Source organism: Anastrepha ludens, chromosome 3 (genome assembly GCF_028408465.1).
Source record: "Anastrepha ludens isolate Willacy chromosome 3, idAnaLude1.1, whole genome shotgun sequence".
NCBI lineage: Eukaryota > Metazoa > Arthropoda > Insecta > Diptera > Tephritidae > Anastrepha > Anastrepha ludens.
Window position 1 is genome coordinate 60,342,306 of NC_071499.1, and position 16,772 is coordinate 60,359,077.

Here is a 16,772-nt window from a genome sequence, read left to right on the forward strand (position 1 = left end):
CTTCAAATTGAAATTGCGTTTCCATGAAAATGCTTCAGCTTTTCAAAGTGATTTACACAAAAAATCAAAACCTGAAACGCATGCCGACAGCCACCGCTACACTGTTTGTAATGCAGCCATCAATGCCAACATCATTATCACCAATGGGACAGCAATGGAAAATGTACGGCATTTGCGTAAAATTTATTTCATGACTTTGAACGGACGATGCGCGTGTACATGCATACATAAATATTCATGTGTGTGTGTATGTATGTATGCTAGGATTGCAGTGCTCATTGCCACTACTACTATTTGCATAATGATTTCGCTGCCTACATTGGCTTCCAAATTCATCGCTCAGTGCCAATCAAACATCGAACGCAGCCAGTCGTGGAAAATGTTCATCATACGACATGGCGGCTAGCAACAAATCAATTGCATGATTTGAAATTGAAAGTATGTTTGATGAGAATCGAAAGAGAAAAAATGTACGCATCAGTCATCACGGTTGCTGCATAAGGGAATGTATAGGTCGGTGGATTTGTGTGCGTATGCATGTATGTACAATATATAGCGCCACTAATCACACTTGTGAAAATTCCCAGTTTCTCTAATTCAAATTGGACAAGCCGGTTGTACTGCAACCAAGCCAACCGATACTATCACGCAACCTACCTGCCACGTGAGGTCAATCGAAACTAAGCGCTGGGTTAATGAAAGTGCTACTTATTACCAGCGCCATATATTGCGTTGTCACCGTTGTTATGGTAGTGACGCTTTTGTACGATTTTTTTGCAACTACGGTAGCAAAGTTGAATGCAGTCATTTGAAATTTCATCTCGATGCGTTGGACTGGAGGAGTAGGCTCATTGGAATTGTGCTATTCGTTACATTGCATTTGATTTACAGACCTAAAAACCAGAAACTGATTTATCGCATACTTATTTTGGGCTTGAGTTGCGAGGTGCAGTTTCAAGCGCTGAAAGGCGCGAGTGACAGCCAGTTGTGGCCAGTGCTCATCCGAAGTGGTATGGTATGTTATGTAAAAAGAAAAGGGAGGTAACATTTGCTGTGACTAAAATCAATTTTATTATTGTAAATGAAGCAAAAATGGTAGCAATAACTGAGAATAAGATGGCTTTTGAAAATTAATATGGGAGTATAGAGTTTGGGAAGTCATTGACTTTGAGCATTGCTTACATGTATATCGAACCCTAAAGGTCCGAGCTCATGTTTATACACTCCCGTTTGTGCTCAAGAGTACGAGGGTTGCCTTTATATTTTGTGCCAAATTATGAAAACACAGGAAAATATTATTCAAAATGGCTTTATTGTTTTTCAAACTATTTTCCTTGTAAGTCAATACATTTTAGCATTCGTTTGAATAAATTTTCAAAACCATTTTGCCACTTGGAAGTGGATACCTCTAAAACGAGCTGTTTAAATGCTTCAATAGCTTCTTCAGGCACTAAAAAACGTCGATTTAGCATTTTATTTTCGATTTTCGGGAACAGAAGGAAATCATTTGGTGCTAAATCAATGCTGTAAGGCGGATGAACCATGAACGGACGGCGCATGGATGCTGATCTTTTGAGTGCTCAAAAGCTCTCTTGTGTGAACCGATACGTGATAGCTTGCATTGTACCTATAAAGGCTGACCAATGTTGCGGTTAGTTTTTCTTAGTTCTCCGAAAACTTTTGGGGGAAAAATTACTGCATGCCACGCAGAATTTGCTAGTTTAAGTTTATCTAGCGATATATATGGAACATTAACAGATTTTTCGAAAAAGAGGTTGTCTGTAAAGTCGGTTTACTGACGATAGTTTAACGTGACAGCGTCATAAGAAAATATTGATGGAATGGTTGCAATTTTCAAAACAAAATTTTAATTTTACTTGTTTGATAGATATTTTGTATGGATATAGAGGAGGAGGTAAATGGAATTGCAATGGAATAGGTCAAGTTACATTTACACAAACGTGAAAAATGACGAAACATTTATCAAGTTCATGAAAGATATCTTCAATTTCGATTGTGCATCAGACGTTAATAAGTCAACAACACTAAGAGGCACCATCATCGATTTGCTTTTTTCAAGACACATTACACCCGAAACACTCCCCTTCATTTCCTACTTTTTATATCATCGTCTTATTCTCAACAGAGAAATGGTTCATTACCATGCACACAGGAAAAAGGCATATGCAAATATAGGGGTTTTCAGTAAGAGCGCTTCAACTTTTGAACTTTTTTGAATAAAACACAAACGGTTTGACTTTTTTTACTAATTTTTTTTTTATTATCGAGTTTGAACATATACATTTAAGTATGAAATTCGATTTCTTTTGCATGACCACCGCGTGCACGTTTTACGAAGTCCAATCGGTGAACCCAATTTTCGACCACTCTTTTGCATAAATCGGTCGAAATTCCAGCAATTTCGCGTTCAATATTGGCTCTGAGCTCACAAATCGTCGCCGGCTTGTTATTGTAGACCAATGACTTCACATAACCCCAAAACGGGACGGCTTGTTAAATGGACCGTAAAATGGCCGTAATGCTCTTAAAGTAGCAGCAGCAGAACGATTATTTTCATAAAAAATTTGCACGATCTGCAATCGTTGCTCAAGTGTGTAGCGTTCCATGATGAAATGTATACTAATGAAGTTTACAAATGACAAGCGAAAAATAAAAAATATTGCGTCGTTTGCCCTCCATATCGGAAAAAAGTTGAAGCGCACCTATTGAACAACCCATTACAAGTATGTGAATTTATATACCTACATATGCGCATATACATATGTACATATATATGCTCACTCAAGTAGGACAGAGCCAAATGTCGAACGTTGCCGAACGCGGGGGCCGATTGTGCTCTTTGTCGTTCGTTCCGCGCTCTCGTTTGCAGTTCAAGCACATTAGCTTACATTTGCTTGCGTACGGAATAGATTCGTATATTTGATATGTCCATATGACTTGTATGCATCTTTACATATAGATTTGTTCTTTTTGAAAATTTCGCGAAATTGTATATGTATATGCATGTTTATATACATATATTAGTATACAGTAGTATATAGTATGTAGTAAATATTACCATACATTTTTTCCTTCATATATTATATAATAAAAAAATTAATAATAATAACATTAAAACAACAGGTATTATTAACAAACTTGGTTCTATTTTAAATTCTTCAAGTGAATCAAATTAATAATAATCAATAAGAAGGCATATGCAAATACAAATACGTGAATTTATATATTTACATATGTGCATATACATACATATATACGCTCACTTAAGTAGGAGAGAGCAAGATGTCGATCGTTGCCGTTCGTTTGCTTTGTTCGTTCCGCGCTTTCGCTTGCAGTTCATTCAAGGTAACGGCAATGAGCAAGGTAACGACAAATGAGCAAGGTAACACTAATGAGCAAGGTAACGACACATTTTTTCGTGCCTGCAGCCGGCTAAATCGAATTATAAGACGCTATCACGTCAAAAATAGGTGATTGATTTGAGTTGTATCTTCCTCGAACAACTTTTGTTGGATTAAGTTCATCTTGGAACAGCTACAATGTCGGCTGCTGTCTTATTTCTAGCTCATATGCATATATCCGAAATTCGTCACCTGCTACCACATCATAAATATGTATTGGATCCACACGGCTGAGTTCCTTCAAAAATTTTCACACCAATTGGCACGAATCTGCCAAGTTATGCGGTCCAACAAGAACAAACCTTTACGACGAACAAATTGAATGTATGCTGGTCTCAGTAATGCCCAAAAATACCTCCGTCGCGCGGTATATTACATGGCACCCTTGCGTTATAAATTGGCACTCAGCATAGATTGTTTTTGGCTCAAGAACCGTTTTTGGATGGCCTTCATGAAATACAGCCTGCAAGGATCGACCGGCGTTTTGGAACTCATTGCATTCTCTCGTGGAGAATCGTAATAAATCATCACACGAAAAGACAAAAAGACTTGCATTACAAATTTGTCCCCCAACTGCGAAAGGAGTGGGGAAAATCTTATTGTTTTAAGCCAGACTCTGACGGCGCTATGGCGCAGATCCAAATCGTCTACCTCTTTAAGTGAGGATCAAATCTCTTGGGCGTGCAGGTAAAATTTCTCTCATTATATGTATATACATAGAGGAAAATGAAGTTGCAGTCATTGCCATCCATCTGCTGTTGTTAAGGGGAAACTGCACAACTTATTTCGCAGAAGAGGCGGATCTCCATTTCGTCACGCGCTAATTCGAAAACTCTTTGGCCCGAGTACAGTAGACGCAGTACTCTGAAAGTCCTGGGGACTCCATTCTTATAGAAAATTTTAGGGCAATGAGTTATTTTATTTGGGAGACTGGTTTAAGTAAATCTAACTTCGTTTGCAGAGTTCATTATTTGTTTGCATTTTCATGCGAATGCTACACTTTTCAATACAAATTTGTCTATCAGCTTTTCACTTACAAGTTTTTTGTCCCACTATGCAGCGAAATATATGGTACTTTAAATATTTCAGTATATCACAAATTATTTGCTCAACTCTTCATTTGGTTTAAGGCCCAAAAATTTTGGCTACATTTAATTTAAATCCTCATAATTGAAATTTACCATCCACTGGCCTTTGCTGCAATTCATTTCCTGTTCTAGCTATGTTCATGTAAATTCAATTCGTTGTATTCCCTTTTGATATCAACGCGTCAAGCATACTTCCTTTTGAAAATCCATATCCACATGCACAAAAAGTATGTTAAGACTTGCTGACAGGTTAAATGCATAAAAACTGATTTCCTTTCTTTAATACACCCTGAATACTGTTGACGACTCGAAACTCTTATTGTAGCTGTCACTGAACAATTCATAATAGAGTCAATAATATTGGCAATCAAAAGATCAACATACTGAACAGCAAATCGGCTGCAGCACAAATTGACAGGGCGGTTTAAGGACAAAAATAATAGTTCAGGAGGAGTATTGAGATTGTGAAAGAAATCTTGTAAAAGTTGGTAGGCCCAATCAACAACAAAATATCGCAAACATAACAGAAATAGAAAGATGGCAAACAAGGTATGAGTGGCAATAAAAGCTCTTAAGTCGTCTGGACATGATTGCTACTCATTGATTGATTTGATTGATGAACGACGATTAGTGAGTAGACTAAAGCACTTTTGATTTATTGCAATGGAAAAAGTTGGAGTTCGAGGCCGAAGGCATTTTTAAAGTAGCGTTCAGAGTGTGATAGGTCTGAGAAATTTTTCTGAGTAGTTATGCTGCCTAATAATACGTAAGTATGTGCGTAAGTAGTCACACGTGTCTATGCAAAGAGGGCTGTTCGAAATTTGAAATAGCTTTAGGCAAGAAACACATCTTATTGAATGTGGGTTTCTTATTTGGAAGTGAAATCCCTATGGTTAATTATGGAACACTTCTTCATTAAAAAAAGGGGTGAAGTGCTAATTATAAATATATTTACATAATATATATATATTTTTTTTTTACCTTGTTCCCTCCTCTTGACAAGACTCTTCCATCGTACATGGTTCTGGTTTCTTGCTTTTGCACCGCCCCAAGAGATGTCGGCATCTGCTAGTTCGCGCAGCATCGACCTTCTCCAAGTGTTTTTTGGACGACAGCGACCTCTGCACCTTTGCGGGTTCGAATCCAGTGCCATTCTCGTGATACTTTCTGGTGGTTTTCTCAATGTGTTACCTATCCATCGCCACTTTCTGCGCTTGATTTGCCTAAAGATGAGTTCCTCATTCGTTAATGTCCACAGTGCAACGCTATTGATGGCTGTTTGGACAGAATATTCTGCAGATGATGGCAGGGCATTTGTTGATGAAGGATTGTCTACGAACAGCATGTAGAGCGGGGAGTGCAACGCAACTGATTGCTCTGCTATAATCCGAAGTGAGTTGGCTTGGTCAACACAGCTTCGGTGAAGGCGAAAATCAGCTTGCTCATCTCTTAAGGAGCGTTCGATATCTTTGAGCCTGCTTTGTATGATCGCGGCAACAATTTTGTAGCTGGTGTTAAGTAAAGTTATTGTTTGCCAGTTGCCGCAGTCACGAAGGTCGCCTTTCTTGGGCAGCTTCACTATGATGCCTTTTGTCCGGGACAGAGACAGCTTTTCATTGCCCAGACGGTGGTGATGTGAGGATGAAGAATTTCCGTGGATATTTGTGGGTCGGTAGTCATTAGTTCAGGCTGTATGCCATCTGCAGTAGCCGATACGTAGAACCGAATTTCTCAGCACACTTTCCACTGCTTGGATCTATATTCGATTTATCGTTGCACAAATTTCGTTTTTGAGACCGTGAATCGTTGCTGGATGATTTGCGTAATATTTATTTTTAAGCTCTGCAAAAATGTCTTGGCGTACAGGGCTCCGGCTTCATAAAAACATTGGACAAAAATAGAAGGAGTGGTCTGAATTTAATGAAATTTTATTACTAAAAACATAGTATTACGCTGATTTCAAAGATGAAGTCAGATTTTTGGTACCGGTTACCAATTTTGAAAAAAAAAAAACATTTTGTTTTTTTTATGTTCTGATATGGAGGTACAATTATTTTAAAATTTATGAATAAGTTTACAGTCTACGGAAAAGAACGCAATTTTCCTTAAAGTAAGAAAGTAAAACAGATATATAAATTGATGATATATTCTTTGCGTGTTATGTCTCAGTTTCTGAACTTAAATCCGCAGAGGGCTAACTTATAATCTTGTAATTAAAGAGTTCCGTGCTATTGTCTGCTATTGCGTAATACTTAAACCGCAACTCCTTGTTGATTTGTTTCTTTGTTTTAAATGTTTTCGATATGAATCTGACCATAATAGCAAAGGAGCCATTAAATCTCTTTTGTACTTGTACGTACTCTTCCAGTTTTTCGAGAAAGCGCACATTATCCATGTTTTTTTGATAATTGTTTTAAGCATTCATTGTGTTTCGTCGAAAACTTCTTAATTCCATTGAAATGGAAAAGCGATATCTTGACTTCAAATCGGAAAATTACCAAAAGGATTGGCCAAAGTCCTGTGAATTTTTATGTGAAACAAGGTGTCTCTTATTGTGAGAACTACAAATGCAGAACTGCAGGGGCTTTGGCACCGAAGGGAACCCGAAAAATCCTTAGGATTGCATCAAATTTGGACCTTCCAACAGCAAAAAATTAACAAATGGGAAATGTTACAGTTAGAAAATCCACCGTTTGAAGGGCTATTGTAAAAGCGCCACATCAGAAGAATAAAAATTACAAAAAAAAAGAGGTTGTCTGTAAAGTCGGTTTAGTGACGATAGTTTAACGTGATAACGTCATAAGAAAATACTGATTGAATGGTTGCATTTTTCAAAAGAAAATTTTAATTTTATTTGTTTGATAGATATTTTGTATGGATATAGAGAATGAGGTAACACTAACATAACATAATATACTTTAACATAACATAACACATCATAACATAACATAACATAACATAACATAACATAACATAACATAACATAACATAACATAACATAACATAACATAACATAACATAACATAACATAACATAACATAACATAACATAACATAACATAACATAACATAACACAACATAACATAACATAACATAACATAACATAACATAACATAACATAACATAACATAACATAACATAACATAACATAACATAACATAACATAACATAACATAACATAACATAACATAACATAACATAACATAACATAACATAACATAACATAACATAACATAACATAACATAACATAACATAACATAACATAACTTAACATAACATAACATAACATAACATAACATAACATAACATAACATAACATAACATAACATAACATAACATAACATAACATAACATAACATAACATAACATAAAATAACATAACATAACATAACATAACATAACATAACATAACATAACATAACATAACATAACATAACATAACATAACATAACATAACATAACATAACATAACACAACATAACATAACATAACATAACATAAAATAGCATAACATAACATAACATAACATAACATATCATAACATAACATAACATGCTGTTCAAGCAAGGTAACGACGCATGAGCAAGATAACGACGCATTTTTTGGTGCGTGCAGCCGGCTACATAGAATTATTAGACGTTATCATGTCAAAAAATAATTATAACATTAAAACAACATGTATTATTAACAAGCTTGGTTTTATTTTAAATTTTTCAAGTAAATCAAATTAATAATAATCAATAAGAAGGCATTTGCAAATACAAATACGTGAATTTATATATATACATATGTGCATATACATACATATATACGCTCACTTAAGTAGGAGAGAGCAAGATGTCGAACGTTGCCGTTCGTTTGCTTTGTCGTTCGTTCCGCGCTTTCGCTTGCAGTTCATTCAAGGTAACGGCAATGAGCAAGGTAACGACAAATGAGCAAGGTAACGACATATGAGCAAGGTAACACTAATGAGCAAGGTAACACTAATGAGCAAGGTAACGACACATTTTTTCGTGCGTGCAGCCGGCTAAATCGAATTATAAGACGTTATCACGTCAAAAACCAACGTTGAATAAATTTCTCAAAGAACACCGCCTCGATTTTGCAAGTCACCACATGGCTTGGAGTTCAGTCATAAATAACGACCCCAGTGAATAGAAGAAAGTAGTATTTATGACAAATAGATGTTCTATCTTGATTGGTCGGATGGATACAACTACCTTTTCTATGATTTAAGAAAGGAGGAACGGTACTTTAGTCGACATCACAGCCGCGAAGGTGGTGTTATGGCATGGGAAGCCATATCGTACTATGGCGCGTTCGAATTGAAAATTCTAGACTACTAAGAAACGGAAAAGAGCTTAGCGCTCTGTTGGAATCATCTTTTTGCAATATTCGTGAAACATTTCGATTTACTTATTGGATCGTTCAACAGGAAAATTTACCGGTAAGCGCGTTGAAACTTTAGCACGGCCATCGTGTTCCCCAGAGCTGAGCATTATTGAAAATCTATGGGGATGGTTTGCTTGTAGAGTTTACGAGAATGAGCCAAAGTTTGAAGAAAAAATGCCTTAATTCGAATCATGAAAACGGCATGGTCTGAAATTTCATTCGGCTATCTGGAGAATTTTTACAAATCCTTTCAGCAACGTAAACGAAGTAATTTATGAACAATGTGACAGCACGAACTATTACGGTTTAAATAATAAATGTAAAAAAGCAAAATTCTTTAAATTTGTTATCCTTGAGCCTATATACACATATATATATATGTGTATGTAGTAATGTATTATGTATATAATATATATATATACATATATATATACATGCTGGGTTGCCCATATTCGACGGACCCATGTGTGTTTTTTAAATCAAAGAAAAACACAATTTTTTTGATGTTGACGATAATAATCATTTTATTTGGTTCAAGTAGATTTGTTGACATCACTTTTTGAATATGATATCTCTTCTTCTTTTGACTCCTTTTGTTGAATGCAAATTTCAACAATTTGGGAGCGCTCGCGTGGCGTGTACTATTCCTTGGTAAAAATCTGCTTAGACTGACGCTTCCAACGCGGTATGTCATTAAGCGATCTGACGTCTCTGTCAAAAGATGCAGGGTTGCCAGATGGGTCCGTCGAGTATGGGCAACCCTGTATATGGGTATTTTACCGAGCTCCTTCTCCTATTTGTGGCGTGCGTCTTGGTGTTGTTCCACAAATGGAGACACCTACAGTTTTAAGCCGATTCCGAACGGCAGATATTTTTTATGAGGCGCTTTTTCATGGCAGAAATACAATCGCAGGTTTGACATTGATTGCCGAAGGGCGACCGCTATTTCAAAAAAACTTTTCTGTATAACAAGTGAACCGAACTGTGTGCAATATTTCAATAGTTGTACTCACACCCTTGAGTAGGCTGAAAAATTCAGAAAAATTTAAAAAAAAGGACATATATTCATATTCGGTTTGGAAGTTTTTTATTGCAGTTCCAATCAATGGTAATGCATCAAGGCTAGTACGCAAATTTCCCATCCCTCTTAAGTGGCTATTTTTATTTTTATTGTTTTTTTATTTTATTAAATTTATATAACAAAACTAATTTTATTACATAAATATCAAAACGCAGCACTGGCTACGAGGCCCTCAGCCGACTTAAGTGATTAAATCATCTTCTAACTACCAAAAACTAGGTTTTTCATGGTTTTTATTCACACTAAGCGAATTTAATTAATTTTGTAAGAATAGAAATTTTGATATGTTTGTTTTCTATTTTGAATTTCCAGTATTATCAGCATTGTACAACCGTGGGATAGTCTGTGAAGTATTGTAAAGGCATAGATTGTAATTACAGAAAAAGACAAAACAAAAAACAAAAAAATGGGACGGATACAAATATTGCCTTCAGCGATAGGCAATGTAATTTTCTGTTGTCGAAAGTGGCTTCAAAATCAAAGAATAGATAGTGGATGGATGCCTTTTTTTTATATATTTTAAACTTTGTATCATTTGATGTTTCTTGGCCGGAGTTGTATGGGTACTACCGAACTAACCCATCTGGCTACGGCGATCACTTGCTGAATGTTAGTGTGGGTTTACTGGCTTTAAGGGCGTCATTTTTCGTATTCAACATCACTTAGTAGTTATTTTGCTGTAATTCTGACGCATTTTGAGCGTCTTTTAAAACATTTTCATTTGCGTCTTTTGCAGCAACTAACTGGATTTTTGAATTATCTGCTAGAACTTTCGGTCTGCCTGCCCCGTCTGCCAATCCTTCAAGTTGCTCGCACTGCACGCAATTTGGTTTGCCTTCTTCTCTTCTTTTTGAAATATTTTTTCTAATCCCACATCTTCTGTTGACATCACCGCAACTGACTGCAACTACTTTCTTATAATCTAAATGTAAGGCAGAGTACGCTTCTAAGAGTACGCTACTCATAACAAATCGGTAAGGTGCCAATCATTGCAGCTCAAATGAGTACCGACACTGAACAAATACAAAAATTTGATTCTTATCAGTTGGCCATAACATCGTGTTGCTTCTCATCGTAGATTAAGAGTGCTGTAGGTGGCTGAATTGCGAGTGGCTTGGGTTATGGTACGACAGGATACCCTCGGTTGAGAATATGTGGATGTTACTGCAATTGGTTGCGCTCAACTTTGGGGCACTAAACATTTTCCGATTTTGTTTATTAATACAGGTTTAGTTAAATTTTAGTTGAACTTTTCCTGTTTTTTGTTTTTTTTTTTTTTTTTTGTTTGCCTCAACTCCATTCACAAAACGCTGTTTTTGCCAGTTTTATAATAACTTTTCCTTCGTTTCGTTAGGTGTGCATGTAAATACGAGCATGTTTTTAGCTGTACAGTATAATGTAAATATATGTATATAAATTTATGAATATATGCACAGCACAACACAGCAGCGCTGGGAGTGCTCCTCGTCTAATGCAGTCTCTAATCCAGAAAAATATTTTTATCAAACATGCGGAAAAATCGCTAAGGTATTTTGTTGACACTTTAGGCGATTTTCAATACAGAAGCAAAATATTTATATTCGTATGAAAAAAAAACAAATTCTGCTGCAAACCCCATATACTTAAAATGGAGGTTTTATTTAAATCAACCTTCGAGTTTAAAGAAATTTCTTAGTTCTTATTTCACTGTGTGACAACTCAAATCGATAAGCGCGAACTCAAATATATAAAATTTGTTTTTTAAAAAAATGTGATCTATTTTTCTACGTGCCTAGAAAATCCTGATTTTAGATAAAGCTGGACAGTTTCAAAGGAAGTGCTCAACTGTTTCTTCCTCCTTTTCTGCTCCACAACTTCTGCAATCTGCATGGGAGAAAACTTCCAATCACAAAATAACCGGTTTCAGAAGCTTTGATCTTCGGGGTATCCTCTATTGAAAGGCTAAGCAGTTTCTTTGCCTAGCTGTCACGCATGTATCGTCATCCCTTCATGCCCTATTGGCCGCTTGGATATTGATTTTCTTAATTATTAGTTTTCCGTTCCACCGTCCGGAGTCGGTTTGAAACTGTAGGCCCCCCCATTTGTGGAACAACATCAAGACGCTCTACACAAAACGGAAGGGGTGCTCGGCCAGATACCCAAAAAGGGTGTACGCGCCAAAAAAAAAAAAAAATATATATATATATATATATATATACGAGAATACTTCCTTTAAAGTTATTGAAAATAGTTTTAGTTTATCTTTTCTAAGGTTCTTTACGTTGGTGAAATGAAGGGTTTACCTCAAAAGATCCCTTGTAATCTAGAATGATGTTTTTCGTGTCAAGTATTGGGGTAGGTAGGTAGGTAGGTAAGGTGGTTGTCGTAAGACACACTTAGACCTTCGGCAGGTCCATTGTGATACCACTGGAGCTTATCCTTACTCTACGTGTTCCCTTTCTAACCATCCGGTTGCTTTAATAAACGAGCAGAGCTTCGTTAGTTTTAGATGGGCTATATCCGCTACATCGGTTAGAAATGCTGTATCGAGGGTGCGCAGCCTTCTCCTAGCTAAGCTTTCACACTCACATAAAAGGTGTCTGACTGTTTCCTCTTCTTCTGTATTTAGACAGCTTCTACAGAAATCGAAGTAAGGTAGTCCGAACCTTCTAGCGTGGCTGCTATTAAACAATGACCTGTTAATACACCTATCATTTTTCTTATAGATTCTCTGTTGAATCTTAGCATGATCTTCGATCGACCGCTGTTCCAGTTCAGCCATGTCTGTCTGCTTAGTTCGCATGTTGTGAGGTTTTACCAGCTTGTATAATATTTACCTTTTTGATGGTTTCCCTGTCTATAAGTAATTTACAAGTGGCTATGGGCATGGGTATCAGCGCCTTATCCCGTTCGAGATCGAGCGTTGTACCGGTTCTTGCAAGTTCATCCGCCTTACAATTTCTTGCAATGTTCTTGTGGCCTGGTACCCAGGTAAGGTGCACCTTGTGGCACTTAGATACGTCATCTAGTAGTTTAAAACATTCTAGAACTGTTTTTGATGAGTGCGTTTTTGATTCCAGCGCTTTTATTGCTGGCAAAAGACAAAGGGTTTTTTAAGAATTGGGGTAGTTCTGTCATATAAAATTTTTTCTGCAATTTTAGATATAGTCGGAAGTGAGCTTATAGGTCGATATGAAGTTGAAGCTGTTTCGTTTTTACCCAGTTTTGGTCGCGGAATGATTTCTGCGACTTTCCATACTTTTGGGAAGTATTGTAAGCGAAACGTTGCATTAAGCACGTACAAAAATGAAGCCATTTTTCGGAAATCCACCAAGTGCTTTATTACCGGATAAGTATACTTTCAGAAAATATTAACAAAATCCGGTGTGGTTTGAAATGCAATAAAATTGTCGCACAATGCCATCAAGTGCTGACAATTGTTAGCGGTATAAAAAATTCCCAACATTTTGGTATTTTACGTTCGCACCTACGAACGCAATTGTCTGTGACCCAGCTGCCACTGCACTATTTATTTCAATAATTATTTTTTGTTTTCATCTTTGCAGTTACAAAATGTTACAATTTCTTTGCGCTCAAGTACAAACCTGTCACTTTAACAAATGAATTGGCAATTGACGCATTTGGCAGCACTAAAATCATTTTTCCTGTCTGAATAATATTTCAATAAGAAGCATGTTGACTGGACTTGCATGGATACATACATATGTATATACAAAAAAAAAAAAAAATAAAAAAAAAAAATAAATAAAATAAAAAAACCTGCGCACGATTGCCGCATTTCATTCACTACTCCAGTTGTAATGCTGTCATGTCAATACTGGTTCTTATGCGCCCGCGCTCGTGGAAGGTGATCAATCTTTGTGTCTGCTCCTTTTTATTCGCGCTTTCACACTTGTTTTTTACCACTTTATAAAGCTTTTCTATAATACACACTCGCATGTATGAATAAGAGTATATACATACAAACATATATGTCACACAATCGTATTTTGCACGGTTTATTTACGCTATAAAATGCATTGAATAAAACTTATTTACAATTCAATGCCACTCATACGCCACGTAGCACCCGCAAAGCACACCGATTGTAGCGAAGGTGTTTGGGGAATATGTATTCATGTAGACAAAAACACACACAAGCACACACATCTATTCACTCTGCTGTCTTTGCTGGTGAATTGAATCAATTTCAATCGTGCCTTTTTATCGCGTAAATCTCGTAAATTGAATACTTCTACGTTATTTATTCGATTCAAAGACATTTCCATACATTAAATTCCATTGCATTGGCTTTAAAAACCATTCGCGCCATAAATAAATACAAAAATAAATTCTTTTATTTGGTTAAGTACGAGTAGTAGTAAAAATAAAAATAAATTTATGTAGTCAGTCACAATCTTGACAGTAGCCAAGTGGCCAAATATCTCCTGGGTGCCAGCTGGAAGGTAATTTTATTTTCTACCTCTGAACAATCACCTACCAACCGTACCAACCACTGTGGCTTCATTGTCTTAGCTTCAATATTTAACTTTGCGTACAAACAATACGAATAAGATCTAAGAAGGAAGACAAACTTTAAAGTTTTTTCATTATGCGCAACCATTTTGGCAGGAGTGTGCTCGCATTTTGCACTCATATAATTGCTCGAAGTTTGCTCGCAGAAAATTGTCGTTTCTTCTATCACTATTACCGCTAGTTTTGTTTGCTCGTTCGTTTGTTTTGTCCATTTGCGTTAAAAATGCAAGAAACTCGTTTTATGTAGTTTTTTTCTTTTTAACAAAAATGCGATTCTATAGAAGTAGGTAGTAAAATATATAAGCAAAGACTATTGCAATGAGGAAATGAATGTCTCAGGCGAGAATAATTGCTTTACGCTTTTGGAGTCATCAAAGTTACATCAGATAACGCAAGGTAATATGAGTTCTCATCCACCTTTTAACCATAAATCAAGGAATATATTTTTTTAATGTTAATATTTTTTTCCAAAATACATTTCACATTTTTTTTCGATTTTTGATGATGCGATCTGAGTTTCTGCGTTTTCTACTAGGCGTGTTTATAGAGCCACGTTTTAAGATATATACAATGCAAAGCATAAGGTCATATATTTCGGGATATAAAGCCGATCTTATGCTTCAAAGAGTTCTATCACAATTTTGTTTTTGGTGAGTTCATCTATGTGTTGCTGCGTTCCAAACTGAAGGTAAAAACAAGAGCAAATTCAGAGCAAAGGCACATTCTTAAGCACCACTACGACCACTACGTCAAAAAGTCAGAGCCGGTTGTTAAAAAAATTTGCAGTGTTTCTGGACATACTCTTAATGCAGTACCAAATGTCGTAGCGAAATGGTGACTCCAACCATTCCATTTTCATAATATGGACTGCGAACCTCGCCCTTGTAGGCCAATCATGAATAAAATCATCAATATCGTCAATCCGCACCGGTATGTCAGAACTTATCTCATCCCAGGAACTGAAGATTAGGAAGAAATCCATCTGAAATCATATACATACATAAGCCTATTCTCAAGAAGAAGCTTAACCTATGGATGCCACAGCAATTGGCGCAAAATAAAATTGTAGACTTCGTGATTATTTATTGAAATATGACTCTATACCCATTTTTTTGGAGTGCGAACAACAGCGCAAAAAAATCGAAGATCGTGGTAAAGTAGCAATGAATTACTTCAAACGTTTGTAAAGGCCAAGAAGGATTTAGGTTGGTCAGCAGTTAATTAAATTAAAACAGGCGAAGCGAGAGTTGGCTAAGTTGGCATAGTGTTGTACTCCTTCTAGATGGCGCCAAGTCAGACACATTTTTAACGAGTTATTAGGAATTCCGCAAGTATAGATGAGATATCCTTTCGCAACTGTCGAAAATTACAGACTTCCCACCAAGCGATTATCGCCTTTTCAAGTAAAGGGTGGTTCAATTTCAAGGACTGATGTTGAATGCAAACCACACCTAAACGTCAAGTCTTTTTCTGCATTTCATTTGACTTTTTTCATTTTCAGAATAATTCAATTTGAACAGTGATCATGCCCGACCTATTATAATGGCCGCGTTCGTCGTCTACTGCGATGAGTCGTGTGACCACTGAAACAAACCCTGGTCCTTCTCTTGTTGGGAAAATCCCTTCCCAGGACTACTTTCTGCATTACTTCGGGAGTGCCCATGAAAGGGACCAGTTCTATTCGCCCACATCTGGGTCCATCACGCTTGTAGCCAGATTCATGCTGTTTCCTCGTATTCTACTTCCACGACGCAATAGAGTTCAGGGCCAGGACGAAAGCTAGTCAGGATTTCTCAGTTGAGCCTGCCCCACCAACTTAATGGAGGAATGAACTTGAGGGCTTGCCAAAGTTTTGAAAGGACGGGGGCGCTGCAGCCCTGGGCCGTTTCAGCTAGATCTCACTCTTGTTTACTAAGGTTACTGAATACTACAGCAACCAGCCCGGGCGCCTTCTCACGTTAGCAGGTAACCAGTGGGTGGTGTGCTTCCAGTATCCGGGGACTGCCTGAGCTAATCTCCGAGGCCGAGAGCAGTTTGGTATGCACTGGACATTGTCAATTTCAATTTTTTATTTCAATTTCAAATTCAATACCTACATATAAATCGATCACCCTTTAGAAGTTAAAACAAACTCCTTTATTACTCTAGAGTCATTTTGAATTAATTTTTTTAAATTTAAATACATTTCTTTACATTTCTTTATTTCTTTAAACTCTCATCACCTTTGGCTGATACTGGGAACTGAATAGTTAAATTGGTTGTATGCTATTGAA